This window comes from Cricetulus griseus (assembly GCF_003668045.3).
Source record: "Cricetulus griseus strain 17A/GY chromosome 1 unlocalized genomic scaffold, alternate assembly CriGri-PICRH-1.0 chr1_1, whole genome shotgun sequence".
In the NCBI taxonomy this organism is placed as follows: Eukaryota; Metazoa; Chordata; class Mammalia; order Rodentia; family Cricetidae; genus Cricetulus; species Cricetulus griseus.
In genome coordinates, this window is record NW_023276807.1 from 78500104 (window position 1) to 78522866 (window position 22763).

Below are 22763 nucleotides of genomic sequence, written 5' to 3' on the forward strand. Positions count from 1 at the left end.
CACAGTAAAAATACATTTTTATAAATAATAAAATCTTGAAACAGATGGAAGCAGATGCAGAAATCCACAACTAACCAATGGGCCAAGATCCTGGAGTACAATTGAAGTAGGGGAGGAGGGATAATATGAACAAAGGAGTCAAGACCATGATGGGGAAACCCACAGAATCAGCTGACCCCAGCTAGGGAAGGATCATTGACTCCAGTTTGACAAATGGGGAACCTGCATAAGACCGAACTAGACTCCCTTAATATAGGTGACAATGTTATTACTGGGAAAATATATGAGGCTACTGGCAATGGGTACAAGATCTAATACTAATGCACAAACTGACTTAGTGGAACACATTCTGTACGGAGAGACACCTTGCCCAGTCTAGGCTCAGGGGTATGGGGGGTTGGAGAGATGCCTTGGTCCTGCCTCAACTAGATGATGGGTCAGACTTAGTAGATTTCCTAGGGGAGGCCTTCCCTCTCCAAGGAGTAGACAGGAGGTGGAAGGGGTGGGGAAGCAGGAGGAGAGGAGAAAGGGGGAACTGGGATTGGAATGTAAAATATAAATTAATAAAAAATGTTTAAAAAGAAAATAAAAATGCTAACATCTTAAAAACTTGAGTTATCAGTGCAGTATTCTTTTTCCATTTTTTAATTTAAATTAGAAACAAGATTGCTTTACATGTGAATCCCAGTTCCCTCTCCCTTCTCTCCTTCCCCCGCACCCCAGACCCCAACTAGCACCCTACCTATCCCATACCCTTTTTGCTCCCTAGGGAGGGTGAGGCCTTCCATAAAGGGTCTTCAGAGTCTGTCATGTCCTTTGGGATAGGGCCTAGGCCCTCCCCTGTGTGTCTAGGCTCAGGGAGTATCCCTCTATGTGGAATGGGCTCCAAAAGTCCATTCCTATGCTAGGGATAAATACTGATCTACTACCAGAGGCCCCATAGACTTCCCAGGCCTCCAAACTGACACCATGTTCAGGAGGACTGGAACAGTCCCATACTGGTTTCCCAGCTATCAGTCTGGGGTCCATGAGTTTCCCCTTGTTCAGGTCAGCTGTTTCTGTTGGTTTCACCAGCTTGGTCTTGATAATGTTCTTTCTTTTCCCTTCTCTCTTCTCTATCTCGTCCTACTCCATGATCAGATATATTCAATTGATTAACAGATATTTTCCTGGGGTTTGGTTTTTATACTCTCCATAGAGATCTTTAAGTAAAGCCAAAATATATGTAAGCAGAGTGGTCTTGGGGATGCTAACGATCTCCTTGCTGGAGAAGGGATCTGGGAACAAGGACCCAAAGCCAACCTTAATGATGCTCCCTTCTCCCTTGTAGATAACACTTTGGGTTTTGCAGCTAGACTGGATGAGTTAGGGCACTGGCACAACAACTCTTAAAACTAGCTAGGTATCAGTTATCACTGGTTATTTGTGCTCTGAAGAGGAACATTATTGATAAATAATGGGATGTGGAAAACAGGGCCCCTCAGGATTTTAATGGTATGAATATGTTCTAGGTGATTTTCTCTGGGAAGTGTCTCATTAAAAACAATGGAACAGGAGCCTGCTTTCTCATGACATGATTCTTAGCTACTGGAATGTCCAGTACAAAATTATAGCACCTTTTAAAAGCTGTGAATACTGTATTGGTGACTGAGGTGGAAGGACATGAAGATATCACTATTTTAAGTGGAGAATAAGGTGGGAAAATTGGGACTCAAGGGAATGAGCATATAAAAAAGCCAAATCACATAAAGATTATCTAGAAGGTCCTGCAAGATGAAGATCATTATAATGAGGTCTTGAACTTTCTTTTTGTTTGTTTGTTTGGTTTTTCAAGACAGGGTTTCTCTGTGTAGCTTTGGAGCCTATCCCGGCACTCTCTCTGGAGACCAGGCTGGCCTTGAATTCACAGAGATCTGCCTGCATCTGCCTCCCAAGTGCTGGGATTAAAGGCGTGTGCCACCAAAGCCCAGCAGTCTTGAACTTTTGCATTGGAAGATATGGGCCGGTGGGACTGGTATCTTAAAGCTGTTTCCGATTTGAGGAACTGTAAGTTTAAAAACAACTACCTTAACTTAATGGGAGACAATCTGGCTTGTGGGACCATGGGATCTTAAAGATAATTGTTGATAAGTGAATGTGATGATCTAGAGGGAAGAATGTCAGAATTAATCACCTACAGAAGTTCAAGTCTTAGTAATTAGCATAGTTCAGGAAATTTCGTGTTGAACTTTGTACTATTATGAGTCTTGTGGGAGTATAGCCTCAACTCATTTGTATTTCATCCTGTGAAAAGCAGAAAGGAAACTTTCTGGTTTGGGTAAAGTAGTAATAACTACTGAGTTTGAAAACAGAGCAAACATACTTGTAGATCCTGCAGAATGATGGTAAAAGAAGACAACTAAGACCCTAAGGAAAACAGAATCCTAAAATCCAGGCTCCAGAAATCTTTGTAAAGCCTGAAGGGTTCTCCTCCAAGCTGAGGGGCTTCATGAAGATAGAATTGAAAAAGAATAAGAATAATCTTTTCCAAATTATTCCTTGAGTTTCTCTAAAAAAATCCGTTTGGTATGCCCAATGCTACAAGACAACCTGTTGGGTTACTGTAAGGAGGCTTGTCCATTCTTAGACTTCATCTAAGTCTACCCTCTCTTTCTTCCAAATGCTTTGAATGTTGATTTCACTGTCTAGATGATCTTTTTCCATCCTTAGTTCATAGCAGGTAACAGATAGTTACACTTTTTTTTTAAACCACCAGCTCTCCTGTGTACCAAGGGCATGTATGGTTTGTTCAAGGCTACCTTCCTAACACAGAGCCTGGGACTTCATAGACATCCAGTACTTGTTGAATGGAAAATGAAAAGCTGCTAAATTTTTATGAGGCAGAAGTTGATGGTGGGGTGTCTTCTTAGAAACACTTGTAAGCTGAGTTTTCTACCTTCTTCAGGCCATCATGCTCATTTTTAGTGGTATATGGGATGTGAGAGTAACAAGTTTTGAGAGAAAGCATTAAATAATGCCATTTGTACCCAACAGAGAATGTATTTACTTAGAGGTTTGCGATTCAAGAACTCCTGGAAGAATAGGCTAGATTAGCCCAAGTTGGATACCTGGCAGGGTGACTGAATGAGCTCTAAACTATAATGATTGAGTCTATAATCAGGGAAATATTTTCTATCTCTGTCAATGATGAACAGCTCCGATTTGGTTAAAATGGGACTTTATGATGACCACTGAAGACATAACTATTGATTTATTGGTGAGAACACTGAGCAAGATAAAGTGATATTTTCATGCATTCAGTAGCTGCTCATTCTCCAGGAGGATATCAAGAGAGGGGCACATGCCTCAGAAAACAGATGGAACTGGCCTTGGCTACTGTGCAGCCTATATAAGGGCTGCTTTAGGATGCCCCTGACTGCTTTCTCTCTGGCCAGGACTTCAAAGTTTTATTGGTAGAACATGGAGCTTTGATTGGACTGACTTAAGGCTGCCCACATTCTTTATCACACTCCTTCTGACACAGAAGGAACATAAAGTCCTTTGAAGGTAGAAAGCAGGGATCATTTAGCTAGCTCCCAAGAACAGAGTAAAAATTCTGTTGATAAAGAACGTTATCATAGTACAGGGGTTCCTGCAACAACCAGCAGGCTAGTGCCACTACATAAACTAGCTGAGCTGTAGTACTGGTTGTTCTTAGAAGCTTTATTAGCATTTTTAGGTTTAGAATGAGATACTGTATTTCTGTTATCAATGATCATCACAGGTCCCATTTTAACAAGCTAGAGCTTGTAGACTTTCCTGCTTGTAGACTCAATTCTATATTTGATTTCTAGTGTTAAATCAGTCAAGAGACATCTTGAGAGGATAAGATTAGTAGGTGATCCTAGCATTAGGATCAAGGAGAAACCATTACTGTCCCTGTGGTGATGGCATACTCCAGGGTTTATATATCCAGAGGGAGTTAGGGAGAACATTCAAGGCAAAACTTGTACTTCTGTATGGATGTGTAGTAAGTATATGCTGGAACACCAGGCCAGAGTACAGGCCATGCCTATCTAAAGGAATTGTCTTGGGATATCCTTTGTACAAGATACCAAATAGGGTGGAGAGTCTACATCACCCCTGTGGATTGCAAGGATAAATCCAGGCCTAGAGGTGAGCTTTACTATGAATAGCACCCAGAGTCTCAGTGAGGTAGAGGCCATGGTTGGGCAGAAAATCAGGAGGCTGGGGAATGAACAGAATGCAGCTGGGTTCATACCAAAAGATCAAGATCGAAGATGCTATTTGACATGTAAGGCCTTAGCCTGCAGAGTATCAATGTTTTCACCTCTGTGATCTGAGTAGGAGCTGGCTACATAGCCATGAACTTTGTCTTGTGTAACTAATGGAGAGGTGGTGACTCATGCCATGCTGTTGATTAGCTAGAACTCTGAGGGTTTACTCCAGGATCTCTACAAGTACTCAGGAACCCAGCAATATAGACCATCTTCCCTGGGACCCCCATTGTCTTCAATCTATAGTGTGAGCCAAACCTTACTGAGTTTTGAGAGTTTTACTGAGGGAAATGCCAAGTCTCTCACTTATTTTGATTTCAGTTATTTCCAGAATGCAGCTCTGGACTTAAGAAACCTTCAAAAGTCCAGAGTCATTGTTACTGGTATTTTCTTTTTGTTTGTTTGTTTTGAACATAAAGGCCTCTGATTAGTCAATCTAAAGAAGTCAGGGTCCTTAATTCTTGAATCAGTTTCTTTCTTGCTCTATATTTGTAAAATTGAATTGCAAGGAAGTTACTGAAATTCACCACATTTTTGTTTTTTAGACTTTATAAATGACTAGGTACCAAGAAAGGCCTCTTTAATTATATTATAAATATGCTACTCTTTCGATCAAAGCCTCTAATTGCCTCTCAAATCACTCATGCTAAAACCCAAAGTCCTTGCCAACCCCCACTCATATTTCTCTACTTCTCATTTCTTACCAGTTTTTTTTTTTGTTACAACTCTTTAGACCCAAGTCTTTTCATGCTTAGACACAGTGATTCTTGTTTCAATTTGCACATTTGAATCCCTTGGGGGCTCTTAAATAGTGGTGTATAGACACTACTTCCAGACACACTGATCAAGGCTATGTATGGTAGAGTTCTGTGTGCAGAGTGTATTGCCAACTCCTAAAACAGCAGTATTACACTGGCGATGCAAACACAGGCTGTATTTTGAAAAATCACTTATCCCATTTAACTGCATCCATTTTCTTTTCTTTGTGAAAAATGTCACCACGAATAGGAAGTGGGAATTCCTTAATATTTTTAGGGAAAGGGATTATTTTAACTAACAGGAATATACAGCATTTGGAAAATTTCAGTGCCTTACAAGAGTCCTCATGAGACCGCACATTATGACTATGAAGACTCTTTACACCATATGTAAGTTAAAGTATTACTTAAGAGTTCATTTCACTCTTTTTGTCTGGAAATAACTAGTTCCCCTACTGGTTATCTTCTATCCAACCTAATTTTTGCAAAAAGTTAATTGGTCATATTAATTTGTCTCGATACATAATGTAGCTTAATCAGACTAAGGCAAATGGACTTGTGTTTCTGGGGGAGCCCAAGAAAAATACATGTCATTCAAAACTCTTGAAATATGATTCTTAATTTTAGCAATAAATGTTGATCAAATACTTAAGTATAAATTTGCTTTGTCCGATTTTTTTGGTGTTACTGGATGAATAAGTAAGAGAACTGGCCTTGAATCTTACCCTTGAGGAATTAATATTTTTTACTTTTTAAAATTAAAGTATATTTATTCATGTAGGTGTGTATGTACATGTTTGTGTGTATGAACTGGTATATGTGGTTATTCATGCACATGTGGTTTTTTGTGTAGAGGTCAAAGCTACATATCCTCCACATTCACTTTTGGTCTTCTTTTTTGAGATAAGATCTTTCAATGAACTGAAGATTACCAGTTCATCTCAACTGGCTGGACAGCAAGGGCCTGTAATTTTGTTTCTACCTGCCCAAACTGAATTATCTCACTCATCTCAGTAAAGGGTTCATATGTTTTGAGGCCCAACAAGGATTAGAATTGGATAGAGGCTCAAGCATCTAATGGCCACCTCAGCCTGTTCCACGGTTAATGTTGAATTTTAGTTTTTGTTAAGACATATAGAGAGGAATGAGGAAGGGTGATTAAAGGTGGTAATCTGAGGAACTCAAGTCTGAGGAGTTCCCCAGAGTGCTTAAATTGATTGCCTAGAATTTGATGGACAAGGATCCACAATGGAAGTGGGAGGAATTTTAACAGAGAAAACACTTTGGTTTCAGCTTCTGAAACTCCAAGCCTATTGGTGAATTTTAAAGCAAAATATAAAACAAGTAACATTGAAAGGGCATCATAAGTAGAAGTGAATTCCAGCTAGTTTCTTTTCCTGTTACAAAAGTGTTTTAGAAAGGCTTTAGTAAGATTTGGAAGAGGTTGAGCACACACACACACACACACACACACACACACACACACACACACACACACACACGCGCACGCGCACGCGCACGCGCACACGCACACACACACACACACACACACACACACACACACACACGCACACAGTAACTACCACAGATTTGCATAAAATTCATATTTGATGTTCTGACTCATGTTGTCATGATCATCTTTGAGTCTAGGTGGTCAAGGCAATTGCTCTGTTTAGCATAATCCCAGAGACCACTGTGAGGGATGATAGGGACATCTCACAGTTGCCAGCTGAGATTAAGCCAATTCATAGCCATCCAGGTTAGATCTGCAAGAAAAATCTTATGAGCAGTGCTGTAGAATAATTCTTTTGTATACTGTGAATATTTGTCACTCACATTGGTTTAATAAAAAGCTGATTGTCTGGTAGCCAGGTAGGAATTATAGGCAGAACAACCAAACTAGAAGAATGATGGGAAAAAGGGCAAAGTTAAGGAAGATGTCAGTCAGCTGCCAAGGAAGCAGGATGTGTAGAAAATAAGGTAACAAGCCATGAGCCATGTGCAAAGTATAGATAGAAATATGGGCTAATTTAAATGTAAGAGTTAGTTAGTAACAAGCCTGAGATATCAGCTGAGCATTTATAATTTATATTAAGTCTCTGAGTCAGTTATTAGGGAAGTGGCTGCTGTTTATTTGGGAACAGGCAGAAGGGCAGGGTTTAAGCTACATGCTGCATGACAACTTTGGGGTTTTGCTCATGTAGACAGAAAAGGTTACAGATACATAGTAAAGACAGATTCAGATGGAAAAAAATCTCTAAATGGGTGATAGTGTCTTTAAAAATATATGTAGGCATAGGAGAAGAAAGAAAAAGGGTAGAGAAAGTTCTTTAAAAAGGAATAGAGTAATAAAAATTATAAAAAGCCATGTAAAGATGGGACACACAGAGAGAGTCTGGATTACGTATGTTATTGTGTTGTCTTTGAAATTTTTTGGCTGCTAAGAGACACTGGATTATAAAAACTGCTAGATTTAACCAACCTACATATTTTAAAGATATCTTGATTTCAAAATGTGAGTCAAAATGTGTGTTACTTTGGGGAAGAGTTTATGCTTTTATTTCCATGGGAAATGAGAGGCTGTGGATTCATTCTGGGTTAAAGAAAATCAGGTTTGATTGAGGAAGACTCCCTAAAATACTGACTATAGACATAAAGAAATAAACCTAGAAGAACTACAAGACACATTATGTACATTTTACCTCCTCAAACACATAACAAAAATCATCATTGGTTAACTTGTGTACAATACACAGTCTATTCTTGTATTAATGCAAATATGTATTTGTCTTTAAAAGGTTATGTATTTTCAGAGCAAGGGGACCATCACCAATAAAAATGGCCCAAGTGTTCCAGCATCCAAAACAGCTTCCAGAATGCTGACTAAAATGATCTAGCCTCATAGAATATTACAGTCAAAACTTAAGAGTTATCCTAAATTTTCTCAGGGTCCAAAAATTACCAGCATCCACAAACAACAGGAAGTAGTCTAGAGAACTATGCCCACATTCCCCCAAAATGTGTTGTGGGTGTTTATTATCATTTAAGAGGTGTTGGTTACAAATTGTTATTGGTTCTGGTCAGAGAAAAAGCTAAACAAAGGAGTTAAATTCAAAGATCTCTTTCAAAAGAAAAAAAAGGGGGGATAGGATGTAGGAATGATAGAATAAAAGGGTAGATTATTGAATTTACTTTTAAGCCCATAAAGCAACTGTTAGTCTTAAATATTTTACATTGGTATAGATTTTTACATATTGATACCATCTGAGATTATTTTTGCTATACTGTATATATGTTTCTACTACTGTTTAAGATATTTTTGTATATTGATACAAATTTAAGGTTATTTTGTTGAACCTACTCATGTTTCTACTCATATTTGGAGTATTCTGCTCATACAACTTCTATAAAAATATAATGTATAGTTAAGAAGTATAGTTTAATAGTTAGTAATCTATAATAGTCATAGTCATGTTAAGTCTGTTTTCAAGGTCATACACAGATACATTTAGATACTTCAAAGATCTACAGAACATGACACTTATATGTTTAATAACCTAAAGATTTTCATGACAGTGAGACATGTCTGTTCCTGGTAGCACCAATCTACTTCAGAGAAGATGATGTGCATTGAAGAAGTTCTTTATGGAGTTTGATTTCTTTATGGCAAAAGCTAGCCACATGGGCAAAGAAACTGCTCTTGCCTCATTTTCTGACATTTACTGTTCAAACTGGACCAGTAGGACACAAGAAAGTTGACTGCCAAACTTTGCCAAGACAAGCTAGGACAGTCTTTCAAAATACTCTGCTTCATATAAACATCTGTCAGATATGCTAGGCCTGTAGGCCAGAGTTGGATTCACCAACATAGCAGAAGAACTTAGGTGACTGTCCAGGTTGCCAATGTCCCTTTTGTTAAGTAACATTTCACCTTTCTGGGGTCTTTGACAGAGTTGAAGACCAGACAGTCATAGTTAAAGTTTTCCTTAGTAATAATAAAAGGTAAATTAGGTATAAAACTTTAGACTCACAAAGATAAAATTGATAATAAAATATTTTCTCTAGTTTTGTTTTCTCTAGTTTTGTTAAATACAAATGGATTGAACATTGTAACTGCATCTCTTAATAACTGTGTTTGTTCTCTGTAATCTTACTATGTTAAAGTTAAAACCTTCCTTTTTAATTTGACAGAAGGGGAAAATGCTGTGGAGATTTGTACACTGCGAAGATTTGTCACTCACATTGATTTAATTAAAAAAAAAAGCTGATTGGCCAGTAGCCAGGCAGGAATTATAGATGGGACAACCAAACTAGAAGAGTGATGGTAATAAAAAGGATGGGGTCACAAAAGATGCCAACCAGCTGCAGAGTAAGCAGGACGTGTAGGAATTGAGCTAATAAGCTATGAGCCATGAGGCAAAGCATAGATAAGAAGAATGGGTTAATTTAAATGTAAGAGTTAGCTAGCAATGCTGGGCATTGGTGGCGCAAGCCTTTAATCCCAGCACTCGGGAGGCAGAGGCAGGTGGATCTCTGTGAGTTTGAGACCAGCTCTGTGAGTTCGAGACCAGCCTGGTCTACAAGAGCTAGTTCCAGGTCAGCCTCCAAAACCACAGAGAAAACCTGTCTCGAAAAACCAAAAAAAAAAAAAAAAAAGTTATTTGGGAAGTGGCTGCTGTTGATTTGGGAACAGGCAGGTGGGACAGAAGAACTCTACCAACAGAGCAGCAGAGGTGCTTGGCTGCCTAGATAGAACTGTGTGTCTGTCTGCTGAATATACCAGGTAAAGACCTGGTGCTGAAATCATACGTAGTTTCTTTAATTTTTCTTGATGAGAGTGAACAAATTCTTGCTGAACTAAAATTTATCTTCACGGATTTCTGGTAAAGGTATTCTTGCACATTATATAATAAAAGTATCTTTGTATTTATTAAGGAAGGAGCCCTGTGATTTAATTTTTATATAAACACTAGCAAGCATGAATAGATCTAAAAACAATCATTCAAGAGACATTAAACAAGATCTATAAAGAATTTAGAAATTCCCAAGCCCAAAACTCTAGAGTGCGTCCTCAGACAAGGGAACTAGAAATTCTATAAATTGAAATGAAGAGTGAACACATACTCACCAGATGTGCAAGTGTTACCAGGGATATCTGCTTTGTGGATAGTGGTTTCTGTGTCCTCCTTGTTTGCCTACACCCCTTTATTAGTATGGCTCAATGAGATTGGGCCATTAGCCTTGGCTCCATCAGCCCAGTGGAGGAGGCTGATTTCACAGTAGAAATAATGATCAACAAAGGAGGGGGGTGATGGCACAGCTTCAGAGATCCTCCATCTTTTAGTTCAGGCAGCACAAGAGGAGAACATGACAAATAAGACCCTCCGCTTATAAGACTCAGTGCTTCTCGCTGGGGGCTAAGATGTGTATTTTTAGGTGTCTTTTCACCTCTTCCCTTTTCACCAGCATGCTTTCAAGCTAGCTTGTTTCTTCTCCTGTAGAGTCAACTCCAGCCAAAACAAACTCCTGGAAGTGCCAAGAATCTGATGATCTGTATTCTGCCTTTGGTCCACATGCCATAACCACACTTGGAATGTTTTTCTCTTCTTCTCTTCTTGCTTTAGCCTACACTTGTACACCTGTGTGGAGGACATACAGAGAAAAAATGCCAGACATTGATTTCTCTCTCTGGTCTCTTTTGCTGGCAATCCCCCTGAATTTGTGATCTCTGTTTCTGCACTTGTTATACACAATGATGTTTTCTGACTTTAAAATTATCACTTTACTGAAACTTTGGGTCTGTGGATAAGGCACCCATGATCTCAAAAATACAGGGCAACAATAGGATATCCAAGAATACTCCCAGTGAGGGCCTAGCATTAATGGTATAGTAGGAACCAAAGGCCTCAAACCAGACCAATAACTCTTTGCAACGAACACTTGCAAGTAAAGATATATGGACAAAGGAGTTTACTGCCTGATTCACTGTGTCACACTGCATCTTCTATTATGAGATTTTTTTCTTTTTTTCTCTTATTTGTGGGGAGGTGCAAGGGCAGAGGGCAGATGTGAAGGGACAGGTGAATGAACGGGATCAAGATGCATGATATGAAAGACACATTGAATAAATAAAAAGGGAGTAAAGTAAATTATCTCTTTCATTAGACTACAGACTTCTATATAGGGAGGCTATGTAATCCCCTTTTATACATTCAAACTCTCAACATTGATATACTTGACTTTCAATGGGCAATAAATTAAAAAAATGGTTGAAGTAAATAAAATGCTGAACCATAGAATTACTGATTCATATAATTCTGTAAAATCCTGTGAAATTCCAGTTTGTAAGTTGTCATCGAATAACTAAAACTTGATGAAGTTAGAATAAATTGTTGAGTTGGAAAATGTTCAGGCAAATACAACAAACAGTTGAGAAAGGACAAGTAGATGCAATTTTAGAAGTTTTTCATGTACAGGCTAGGGATGAAGCTAGGTTGACAAAATACTTGCTACAAAAACATGAGGACCTCAATTTTATCTTAAACACCAATGTCACATGCTCTGGCCCCAAGGAGGTGGGATCAGGAGGATCTCTGAGGCTTATTGGCTAGCTAGTCCAGTCAGTCAGCAGGGTTGAGGTGCAGTGAGAAACACTGTCTTAACAAATATGTGAAGAGAGCAGGGGATTATTAAGCAATTTGTGCTCTTGCAGAGGACCATGCTTTGGTTCCCAGAATCCACATTTGAAGACTCACAACCACATGTAACTCCAGATCCAGGGCATCTTCTGGCTTCTATGCCATCCCCCACACACACCACATTCTTCATGTGAACTCCTCCAAAGTAGCATACAGAGACTACTGTGAAGGATTAAAACATAGTTGTAGGTTTGTCTTCATAACTTAAAACAAGTTTATTTTTAGTAATCAAATTAGTTAGGCTCAAATATAAGCATATTTTTGCCCTATTTTGTAAAAATCTGTCATTTCTCATGTTTTATTCTCTTAAGAGAAGTGAACCAGAAACAAGTTCAAATCAACATGAATAATAATTCAGGCTTTCTCTTAACCTTAGATTAAGTGTCAGAGACATTGCAGAATGACTGTGAAGTGGTTGCAGGAGTTAAGATGTGCCTTCTGGTCCTGGGAGCCTTCATAAGAAAAATGATAGACAGAAATACAGTATTGTGTGCTGATGAGGGAGGTGAAATGGCTGGGGTCAATCCAACTCTAGATGAGGTTCATGCTGATTGTCTCAGGGGAAAGTCTCCGGAGTGAAGCATGCAGACATACTTTGCCACCTTACTATTATTGCTATTCATACTTAAAAGAGAAATAATGATACAAAACTTTGATAACAAAGCTATACAAGTGTGCACAGACAGCTCATAGACTGGGTGAACAACAGCAAGCAGGAGCAAAGTAGATGACCAAGGAGTTGGCTGTTGCAACATTGCTCATACTCTGCTCAAGTATTCTGAAAAGTTACCAAATTATAGAAAGGCATTTCTGTAGATGTCTTGGGGTTACTGCAATGTATACCCTTATGATCTTAATTCTATTAGAGCTCCTATAGATTTGTACTTTAGTGTAATAAAGAAATTTCTCTAAAGTTATTGGGTTTGTCAGATGATGACAATTTTCCTGAAGATGCTGCCATTTCTGTCCAAAGTTAGAATTATCTGAATGCCTTCTAAAAACTTAGAAAGTTCTATTTGGCTATGGAATAGAGCTCAAGGTATTGAGAAACACAGGAGTTTTAGACTACAGTGGACCATGGTTGTGATTTCTAGGTTTACCTTTTATTAACTGTGGGCTTTGAGGAAAATTATTTTATTGATTGACACCTCAGGTTCTGTGTATAAGGCTGTGAAAAACCAAATGTAATACATATGAAAAATGTTTAACTAGAAGGGTCTATCATACTTGGATCCTTGGTGAACATTAAATTTACTTGGTTAACTTTGTTACTGTGTGTTGGTTAACTCAATTACTTTTTCCCTTATGTTTTCAAATTTTCAACATCTAGATTTTAGAAAATATATCTATATTCCACTTGCATTTGTGTGTGTCTGTCTTCTTTATTATTTTCCTTATAGGAGAAAACTTTCAGACCTGCTTGGGTACCTTGGTAGAGATCCTAGGCTATTACTGGGGCATCAGATAAACTACCACACACAGGGCAACAGGTATCTCTGTTTCTGGATTTTGAGACTATAGGTTTGCTTGATTCTCATGGTTTCTCACAACCATAAGGCACATAGAGCTGCTCCAAGCTATATTTGCAATTTATTTTCACTTCCTTTTGGATTTGAGGACTCATCATCTGAGCCATGTTTAGAAATCCAGTCTATACTTAGGCTACAGATCTAAGTTCTGAAATATCTCAGGTGCATGCACACAAGCCATGTGAGTGCTGAGGTTGTGCTCATTTTGGCATATTTAGTTGTCTGTTGCAAAACTCCTTTGGAAATTAAAACGAAGGTAGAAAATCTAGAAAAATCAGTGCAAGAAGTGCAGGTGAATAAGAGGATTCATAGCACATCCTCAACTTTCCTATGGACTCTAGCCTTGTTCCATAGAGCTGTGATGACCTACAGTCTCTGTCATGCCTGCCCACTTGGAGTGACTATGCAGGCAGTAGCCATTTCCAAGCCTGTCTTTTTTAAACCTCATCTTCTTGTTTTTTCTGTGATTGAAACTCCAGATCCTCCAAGGTTTGAGAGAGGCAGATATTATTTATTATTTTTGTAGCCTTGTAGGCATTCAGAAAATGTTTGGCTTCAAACCAATTTTAATAAAATATTTAGCTGCAGTTACAAATGGGCATTTTGGCTGCAATTTTGTTAAATATGAGCTTGAAGCTGAATTTTGGTAAAGCTGTCCTAAATACATCTATCTTTGTCAATGAATTTGTTTGTTTATCAAGTGCATACTTTCTGGATTTTTGTGGAAGAGAAGGTCAGATGGAGGTGCATGAGGATTTCAGAGATTATGCAGAAAGGAAGGGATTCATGGAGCATGGTGTGTAGAGATAAGGCATTACCAGAAGGGATTTTGAGTCATTGTGTGTATGAGTGGGTGTCTAGCCCAAGGCCAAAACCGGAACTGCCATTGAGCTGAGCTTCCTAATGGCATGTTTTCCACATTCTGGATTGTGAATACATTCTTGAGTAGGTAGTCACATTAACAACAGAGAAGTATTGCTGACACAAAGGATGGTCATCACAAATAAGCTTTATCTTTATCTAGTTTAAGTTTATACAAAGCCCTAAAAATGGTCACCCCTAATTCAAGGGATCAGTTTCACTTTCCCAACTGGAAGATAAGCAGTTGAATACATAACTTTTCAAAGAAGAGCCATTATGAAGTTGAATAATGGAAATGCCACATATGATTAGAGAGAGAAAATTGTTATTAGATTAGTTATTATGGGTTGCCTATGTAAACTGGACTCTTACAACTGGGCATCTCTTTCTTTAAAAAGAAAGAATATTTTGAAGGTTTCTAAAGACCAATGTAACTGCAGTGACATGAGCTAGTCTGCTGTCTCAGGGGATTTTAGTTTCAGTGGCTGAATCAGCTTGGACCTACCTTCTTTGGTAGACTCTATCCATAGTAACACAAAAAAGGAAGCTAACCCTGGGAATTTTTAGCAAATTATTTAGAATTCAATCTTGTTTAGATTACTGCAGTAGAAGAGGAACTGTAGTCTCAGTTTTCTAAAAGCATACTTAGTTTGGGAGGATAGAAGAAATTCTAAATCAACAAACACTAGGAATGGAAGGTGGTTAGGTACTTGAAAGTGGCAAACAAGCATGTCTTAACAACAGCCTGTTGGACACTGTTCAGAGAAGATGACTTACCCATTGTCAGCCCCTTGGAGAAAAGGCCAGGTTTGAGTTTTCTTTGGAATTCTCAAAATAGCCATCTGGGACTCCATGCCATCTCACTGAGTGGTCAATCTGGGAAGATTCAGAGCTTATAGGAATGTGGTTATTTACAATCAAATGTTTTTCTACCAGCCTATTTAACTGGTTAGTGTCCCAGACAAAAAAAAAAGGGGGTGGGGGGCTTGGTTACCTGCAAATGCTCAGCTTCCTCACTTTTAAGACAGCTTCAAAAATCTATCTCATAGAATTGCTAAAGGTTTAAGTAAGATCATTTATTTGAAGTGTCTAATAATGTCTGGTATTGAACCACACTACTTCTGCACTCAAAGACACTTCAATTAGTGAATGTCGTGGACCCAACTTTGCACTAAATTTATGTGGATTATCTTATTCGATTTTTACAACAACTCCATCAAGATTCCCAAAGAAATCAAATGAAAGTGGGGGATTGTTGAATGGTAGTACATTTCTATGGAGTTACAAAAGCACATGGAACTTGTTTTATGGAAGCACAAATGTGTAGGCAACTAGGAATGAGAATAAGGAGGCATAGCTGTTTTTGTTATTATAAAGATCATTGTGAAGAAGATCTGGAGAAAGTCACCCAGCCTGGCACTGTGAAAGGACATTAGGGGCTTTGTGGGCAGTAGCAAATGAAGATTAAAGATGGTTCTTGGAGAAAGGGCGGAGAGGAGCATTGTTTTACATCACCGTGAAGATATGAAAGGATGTTCAGGACTTCATAGAGAAGACGGGGCATCTACGGGAGAAAGCATCTATGCAAGGGTAGAAATAAGGGCTGACAAAAGAAGAATTGGTGCTTGAGTTGATGCTTGAAAACAATCTATTAGGCTGGGTCTTGAAAAATAAAGGCAGTAGAAAAAGCAATGAGGATTTTAAGAGGCAGAAACTAAACACTCAGGCTTTTTTGATTGCATGTGTTTAGAGGAAAGGGTGTCAAGAATCTTTAGAAACACATATTTTTAAATTATTCAGTTGAGGTAAAGACAGAGTAAAACACAGAAATTGTTAGTAAACAATTTGACAAATTATCACAAAATGGACACACCCACAACCACCACCAGGTCAAGGAAAAGGACATTATTATCTTCATCAATAGTTACTATTCCTAGTTCTCACAGTTTGAGTTTCTTAAATGAATTTGTGCCCTTTCCACACAGACATTTAAACATAAGTATGACCAGGTAAGACAGTTTATCCTTAAACTGAGAAGAAAGTTCATTTTAAAAATGGGTAGGAGTAAACACTTTAAACCCATGCAATTCTATAAATCTATATCATGCATAATTAACATACAATAAGAGATAATTTCATACAGCTCCCAAATTCACTAGAACAGAATATTAAAGTCCAGAGAGGAGTTTCCATTTTTACAAAGGAGCATGTTTCTTAAAGTTTTTGAGCATATATATTACTCTTGGCACTGTTTTAAGTACATAGTGTACTCAGCAAGTATTTGTCAATAATGATAATGGTGACATGTCTCCTCTTAACATCATTTATCACAACTCCTCTAAAGCAATAACTTGTACAAGAAACACATCTTCTAGTTCTTCTTCTGAAGTTCCTGGCTGGAGCCTCATGAGAGAACATTTGATGGGTGTTAGTGATAGCGTTTTATGCATCACTGAAATTATTTTGCTCTTTTCCTCTGTTGTCCACAACCACACAGCTTTGCAGATGTTGAAGAGGGAGGAGTATGAGAAGATGATGAAAAACAGAAATAAGAAGGGAAACAAATATTGAATTAAAGAAAGTAAAAAAAGGTTGTGCCTTCTTTTGCTCTGTGGATGTTACTACTAAAAACTCAGTCTAGTTAATGATTTACCATGCATATTAATAGAGTAGATTTCATTATGTTTTGGTCAGTCATAATTTGTGAGCTTCTCTATGGCAGCTATCAGTGTTGGGTGGCCACTAACATAGGGAAAAAAGCCATGTGCCAAATGGGAAGGGTGATGAATACTTCCTTTGAAACTTTGCAGAACACAGAATGCATGTGATATGTGAATTTGATGATTAATAGTGATTTGGCACATTTCTCTGTTTATGAATGCTAAGGCGGTCTTGTTTTATGAACACTCCAAATGATCCCCACAATGTTTTGAAGATATTAATGATTTGTTTAAACTTGATTTTAAATTGTCAGCAACATTAGAAAGGGAGAAGGAATTTCTTTCATGAGAATGTGAATTCTATTTTTCTATGCCTTTAGTAGCAGAAAGCTGATTTTATCATTTTAATATTTGGGTTAAAGTATTCATAGATCTAGAATTCATTAGACCTTCTAGTTGTCCACATCAGCCAGTGGATTATAACTTAACAGCTTTGCTTTTCAATGAACTATTTAGTTATGACAAATTGAATGGTTATTTATTGCATTTTTAAAAATGGATATAGACAATTTCAAGTAATTATAGGAACATGTCTAATGGTACAAAGAAAACTGATGCATAGTTTTGGGTAAGTAGCACATAACTTGGAGCTACTTTACCTTTGGGCCTTACAGTCAAGTCACAGTGAAGATATGGGGGAATTTATTTAACCTCTTGGAACTACAGTTTTCTCATCTGTAAAGTGGGGTCTTTAACAGCCAAGCTTCAGATTAGACTATTCATAGAACAAAGGGGCTGTCCGTGTAGAACCCATCATGATCAGTGCTCGAACAATTCTCTTGAAGAAAGTAGCTACCATTTCCTTTACAGACCTGAATAATGTGGTTTTGAGATACTTCAATTACATGTTTATTAAAACCTTGGCATCCTTGGGAAGAAGAGGAGGAAATCATGGACTCACCTGGGACAGCTGTTCAAGGGAAGTCATGATCTTGGGATCAAGGGACTGAGACAAGGAGCAGGGCCTGGAAGAATAACGAGGAAAGATAAAAGCGTGTTTTGGAGGCACTGAAGGAGACTGCTTAACCCTCCTGCTGGCATCTTTTCTCTTGCAGTTTCACTTGTATGAATGCAATCTGGAGTGACTGGAAAGAGCCTGAATCTAGGCCATCCCCAAGGCCTGTACAGTTCACCTCAAACTCAAAACAACAGTCTACATTTTTTTCACAAGAGTTTTCTCCAGCAATGAGACACAAACAGAATAGAGAATACCTGGCTTGTTTTAAATATGAAGACATTTAGTCCAGAGAAATTAGGTAGGGGTATCTGATGCTTAACCAGATTCCATGCTTGTACTCATATACTATTTTGTTTGAAATACTGAGTCATATACACTTACACAATTTCTTCCTTTCCATTTAAAACCTTTCTGAGCAGCATTTTCTTAATAAAATAGGACTCAAAATTATTTATTGTATTTTGTCTGTCTGTATGTCTGTGCACTACATGGTACCCAGTATCCATAGGTTCCAGAAAAGGGTGTTGGAAAGCCTGAGACCAGAGTTACTGATGGTTATGAGCGATTATGTGGGTGCTAGGAACTGAACTTGGGTTATCTGGAAAAACATCCAATGTCCTTAACCCTGACCCACTTCTCCAATCCCTGACATATAACTCTTAATAATACCTTTATTGTGCTTGTGAGAACACAAAGGCAGATTATATGTATGGCATGCTCCATGCAGTAGTAGTTACTGGATTTTAGTATCAGTAGTTGTAGTGCTGTGCTAGATTCCTAGTATTGCTTTTACGTTGTTGCTTTCTTCAGTAGAATCCCATGTTTGGAAAGATTTTGCATATCAAATGTACATTAGTTAACCCTTGCTTTTTTATCATTAACAAAGACAAGCTGGAACTGCAGCAACAGCAGAAAGGTTGAGTTGATTTGGAACCATCGAAAGTCAAGAAGTTTGGTGTCCAGATAACCACTCTGTTTCCATCTAAGCTAAGATGCTCCTTGAGTTGACTCAGTGTCATCTAAGGCGCCTTACTGACCTCCAGTGCTGTCTGTAGACTCTGGGAATAGCTGAACTCTCACTTTTTAGTGAATGAGCCAAACCTCATGGTTATGATCTGACTAAGCTGATGCTTTGTGTGTGATCTAATTCAATTTTTGGTAGTTACATTTTTTCCATCACATCATGAGAAATTGGTGTGGTCCACAAATAATCAAAATAAATTGGTTAAGAATGAAATGGAAGATGAATTATTAACAAATTACCGGGGGTTACTAGTTAATGGGCATACCAATCATTTAGATACCACATTCTGATATGTAATACACAAATTATGTAATTTACCCATTGTTGTCAGAGGCCAAGTCCAATTATAGTTTACGCTCCAGCCATGCCATTTTATAGTATCAAAACACAAAGGAAATTTTCTTAATATGTAAAGTTTCCTTAGTATATCACTTATTGCCAAATTTAACTGTTTATGGGGCAAACTACAGAGAATTTTGAAAAAGACTGTGATATAAAGTTATCATTTATTTTGTCAAGATTCGTTACATAGAAAATAAGTCTTGAGTCTTTCAAATATTATTGGGCCAAGCTGAAATAATTTCATTGTAAAAGCATTTTACTTCTCTGTGTGCAGGCTAAGTGCATATTTTGTGACCTTAGGAATAACTTTCCAAAGCTGTGTGAAGAATGTAGCAATACAATCTAATAAGAATTATGGCTCACAATTTGAATGATGTCAGTATTCCTTTAATCCTCCCAGACTAAGATGTTTTCTCCTTCTAAATAGAATTCTCAACTCTTTATTTCTAAAGAAATAAGGAGAGTTTTGTAATCTCATTGGCAAAGTAAGGGTTAAGGGGAGATAAAACTTTCCCTTATTAACACTTGTGTATATTATTAAGATGAATATTTTAAAGGCTACACATTTTAGACAGTATTTTTATGACTATTATTTTGTCAGTCTTCTCTGGTTAGTTTTTGTCTATTTGACACAAACCTAGAGTATCTGGGAAGAGGGAGTCTCAACTGAGGAATCACCCTTATCTGATCGGCCTATGGGCATGTCTGTTAGGCATTTTCTTGATTGATTTTTGATGTGGGAAGGCCCAGCTCACTGTGGGCAATCTCTCCCCTGGGCAGGTGGTCCTAGGAGGTACAAGAAAGGTAGTCAGACGTGAACCTGGGAACAAGCCAGTAAGCAGTTTTTCTCCATGGGCCCTGCCTCTGCTCATACTTGAGCTCCTACTGTGGTTTTCCTCAGTGACGGACTGTGAGCAGGATCTGTAAGCCAAAAGTCCCCTTTCTTCTCCAAGCTGGTTTTGGTCAGTGCTTTATCACATCAACAGAAATCTACGTAGGACATCTTTCACATCTTATTTAGTGTGAGAGTTTTTTGAGTTCAGTTTTCTGGCTATGCTCTTTTCTTTTAACCAGTGGTCACAAACTGGACCATCAGCCAGCATTTCCTGGCTGGCAATTTCTGGGCCCATTTTGAGGTCCTGACCGAGGAATTCTTGGCATGGGTGTGAGAGCTTACATTTCTAACTGATTCCCAGAAGATGCAAGCAGTAGATAAATCACACCTTGATCAACACTGTTCTAAGCCATGTTACAAACTTTTGATCTTACAATTTAATTTGATAAGACTGAAACATCATGAGCCATGTAGTCCAAAGTTCAACAAACTAGCCATCATTCAGCTCTTTCACTAAACTTGTTACAAGCGAAAGCACTGTATATAAAATAATCAGTCATGATTTGATAAAGTAGTTTGATGCTTGGTCTTGACAGACTGAAGAATCTCTACAGGTAAGTGTGTGATTTCTTCACTGACATCACATTTGCCTGCAGAGATTTCTCAGTCTGCCACTGTGCAATTAACTCTAAGGTGTAAAACAGTTATTGACTCTACAATGGCCCTTCTAGCCCTGATACACTCTAAAACTATATTTATGAAAGATTGACATTAGATTGGAAGTAAGGGTTATGGATGGGGTTCAAACAGAAGAGCAGGAGAGAAGCCATTATCTGCTCCTGCCTTTATCTCCACAGAAGAGGCTAAGGTGACAAGCAAGTGCAACCAGTCTCACCTGTAATGATGCTTTAGCTGCACCACTCACCTCTCAGCCCTTGAGTTTCTTGAAGTTTCAGGAAATCTGTATGTTAGAACTTGCCATTATGTTTCTTTACATCTTTCTTAATTTATAGATGTACGTAAGAAACCACAAGGGAGAGTGCAGTAGGCGATACGTTTGTCACCTTTATTTTCCCCACCTCTCTATTTAGTTACTAATGCTTTATAAATCACATCGCCTGTGGCTAATTTTTAAAGAGTTGAAACAATGCACGATGTGCAGTATTTGCTCTAGGAGTCCAGTCCAATTTGTAAATATCACGATGTTAACTCTGCAGTGCTGGTAGTTTTTCCTCATGGAACTATTTCCTCTCTGTTAGCTATACAGTTATTTCACTATTCTATCAGAAAAGAAATTTAGAATATTTTGTTCCTGCTGTATCCCAGCAGATAGAATAGTTCCAGTATTATATAAAGTGCTAATAAGCATTTACTACTGACTGTTGATTGATTCAGTGAAATGCTTTATTTCAAATATCTACTCTTTAAAAGGGGCAAATATTGGGCTTAAATGTATATATCTATAAAGTCACACTTGTTGATATTTGATTTCATAAAGAAAAAATAAGTGAAAATAGAAATATATAATATGAATGTCTTATATATTTAGTCATATATGTTATAATGGAGAATTTGGGTAATATTTGGTTTGGAGGAAAATTAATAGTCTTTTAAAATCCAGTGATATTATGCCTTCCAAGCATATAATTGTAATTCAGATTTTTTTAACTACTGGGTTCTATCCAAATTTATGCAATAATGATTCACAAAATTGGATCTGATGGTGTTTACATAGCACAGTATCTTGATTATCTACCAATCTACCCAGTACACATCTTTGGACCTCAGGATGATTTTAAAAGCATCCTCTTAATTGTGTTCTGACTTTTCCAAATAAACCATAAATACAGACTTAACATCAAATCTCTCCTAAGTGTTTAGAGGATGTAACAGGTGGCCTGATCTGATGTGAGTACAGCTGAAGTCATGTGTTGAAATAATTGCAACCTGGAAAGATAGAAAACATCTGGGCTTAAGGGAGACCCATTCTATGAGAGAGAGAGAGAGAGAGAGAGAGAGAGAGAGAGAGAGAGAGAGAGAGAGAGAGAGAGGGGGAAGAAAGGAGGGAGGGAGTGTGAGCATTACATTCTATGTAAGCATTACATTCTTTTGGGCTATGTAGAAAAAAGGGGGGGCTTGTGCTTCAAACTCTGTGGCAGCTATTCCTCTAATCTCTAAAGATGGGGACCAGGATACCTCAGTTTTGGAAGAAAGATGAGACTTCTGCAACTATTTGCACTCTCAAAGCTTACTTTTCCTCTTGTACGTGCTTGTGGGGGCATGGTTTGACACATACTTGTCCTCTTGAAGGAAAGTTGAATTTATTATTCTGTTCTTGACTTTTGTTTTCTTGCAACAATTTGGTTTATGGATTCATGTGAGGGCATGGTTGGGACAAAACTTTGGGAGCAGCCTCATAATTTTAGTTGCCTATATTTCCAGACTACTTAGAAACACCCCTCTCTTAATACACATATTTTCTATATAAGCATTATCTGCCACTAACATCTCAGCACAGATGCATTCACAGACTATCCTAAGCACAGAGTGAGAGTCTGAGAAGGGAATGCTTTTATGTGCATCTTAAACTTTCACAGCTCGATCTACCCAGTAATTCTCAAGCCTGGCTGGGAATCAGAAATGTGCTGGATTATGAAACAGATTTTAAAGTTCCAACCAAGATATCCTGAAACCAAATTTCTAAGATTTGGATTTAAGAATTCTCTTAAAAATTGTCTGCTAGGACAGTTTTATAATAAAA

At 38.0% G+C, this 22763-nt stretch overlaps 1 non-coding gene across 1 annotated transcript; it reads right to left on the reverse strand.

The window, feature by feature from the left end:
* Positions 1–20591: 20591 nt before the first annotated feature.
* Mir216b (microRNA mir-216b) lies at positions 20592–20677 on the reverse strand. The gene has a single exon (NR_162759.1). It is a non-coding gene; the product is annotated as a microRNA mir-216b (primary transcript).
* Between the last annotated feature and the right edge of the window lie 2086 nt (positions 20678–22763).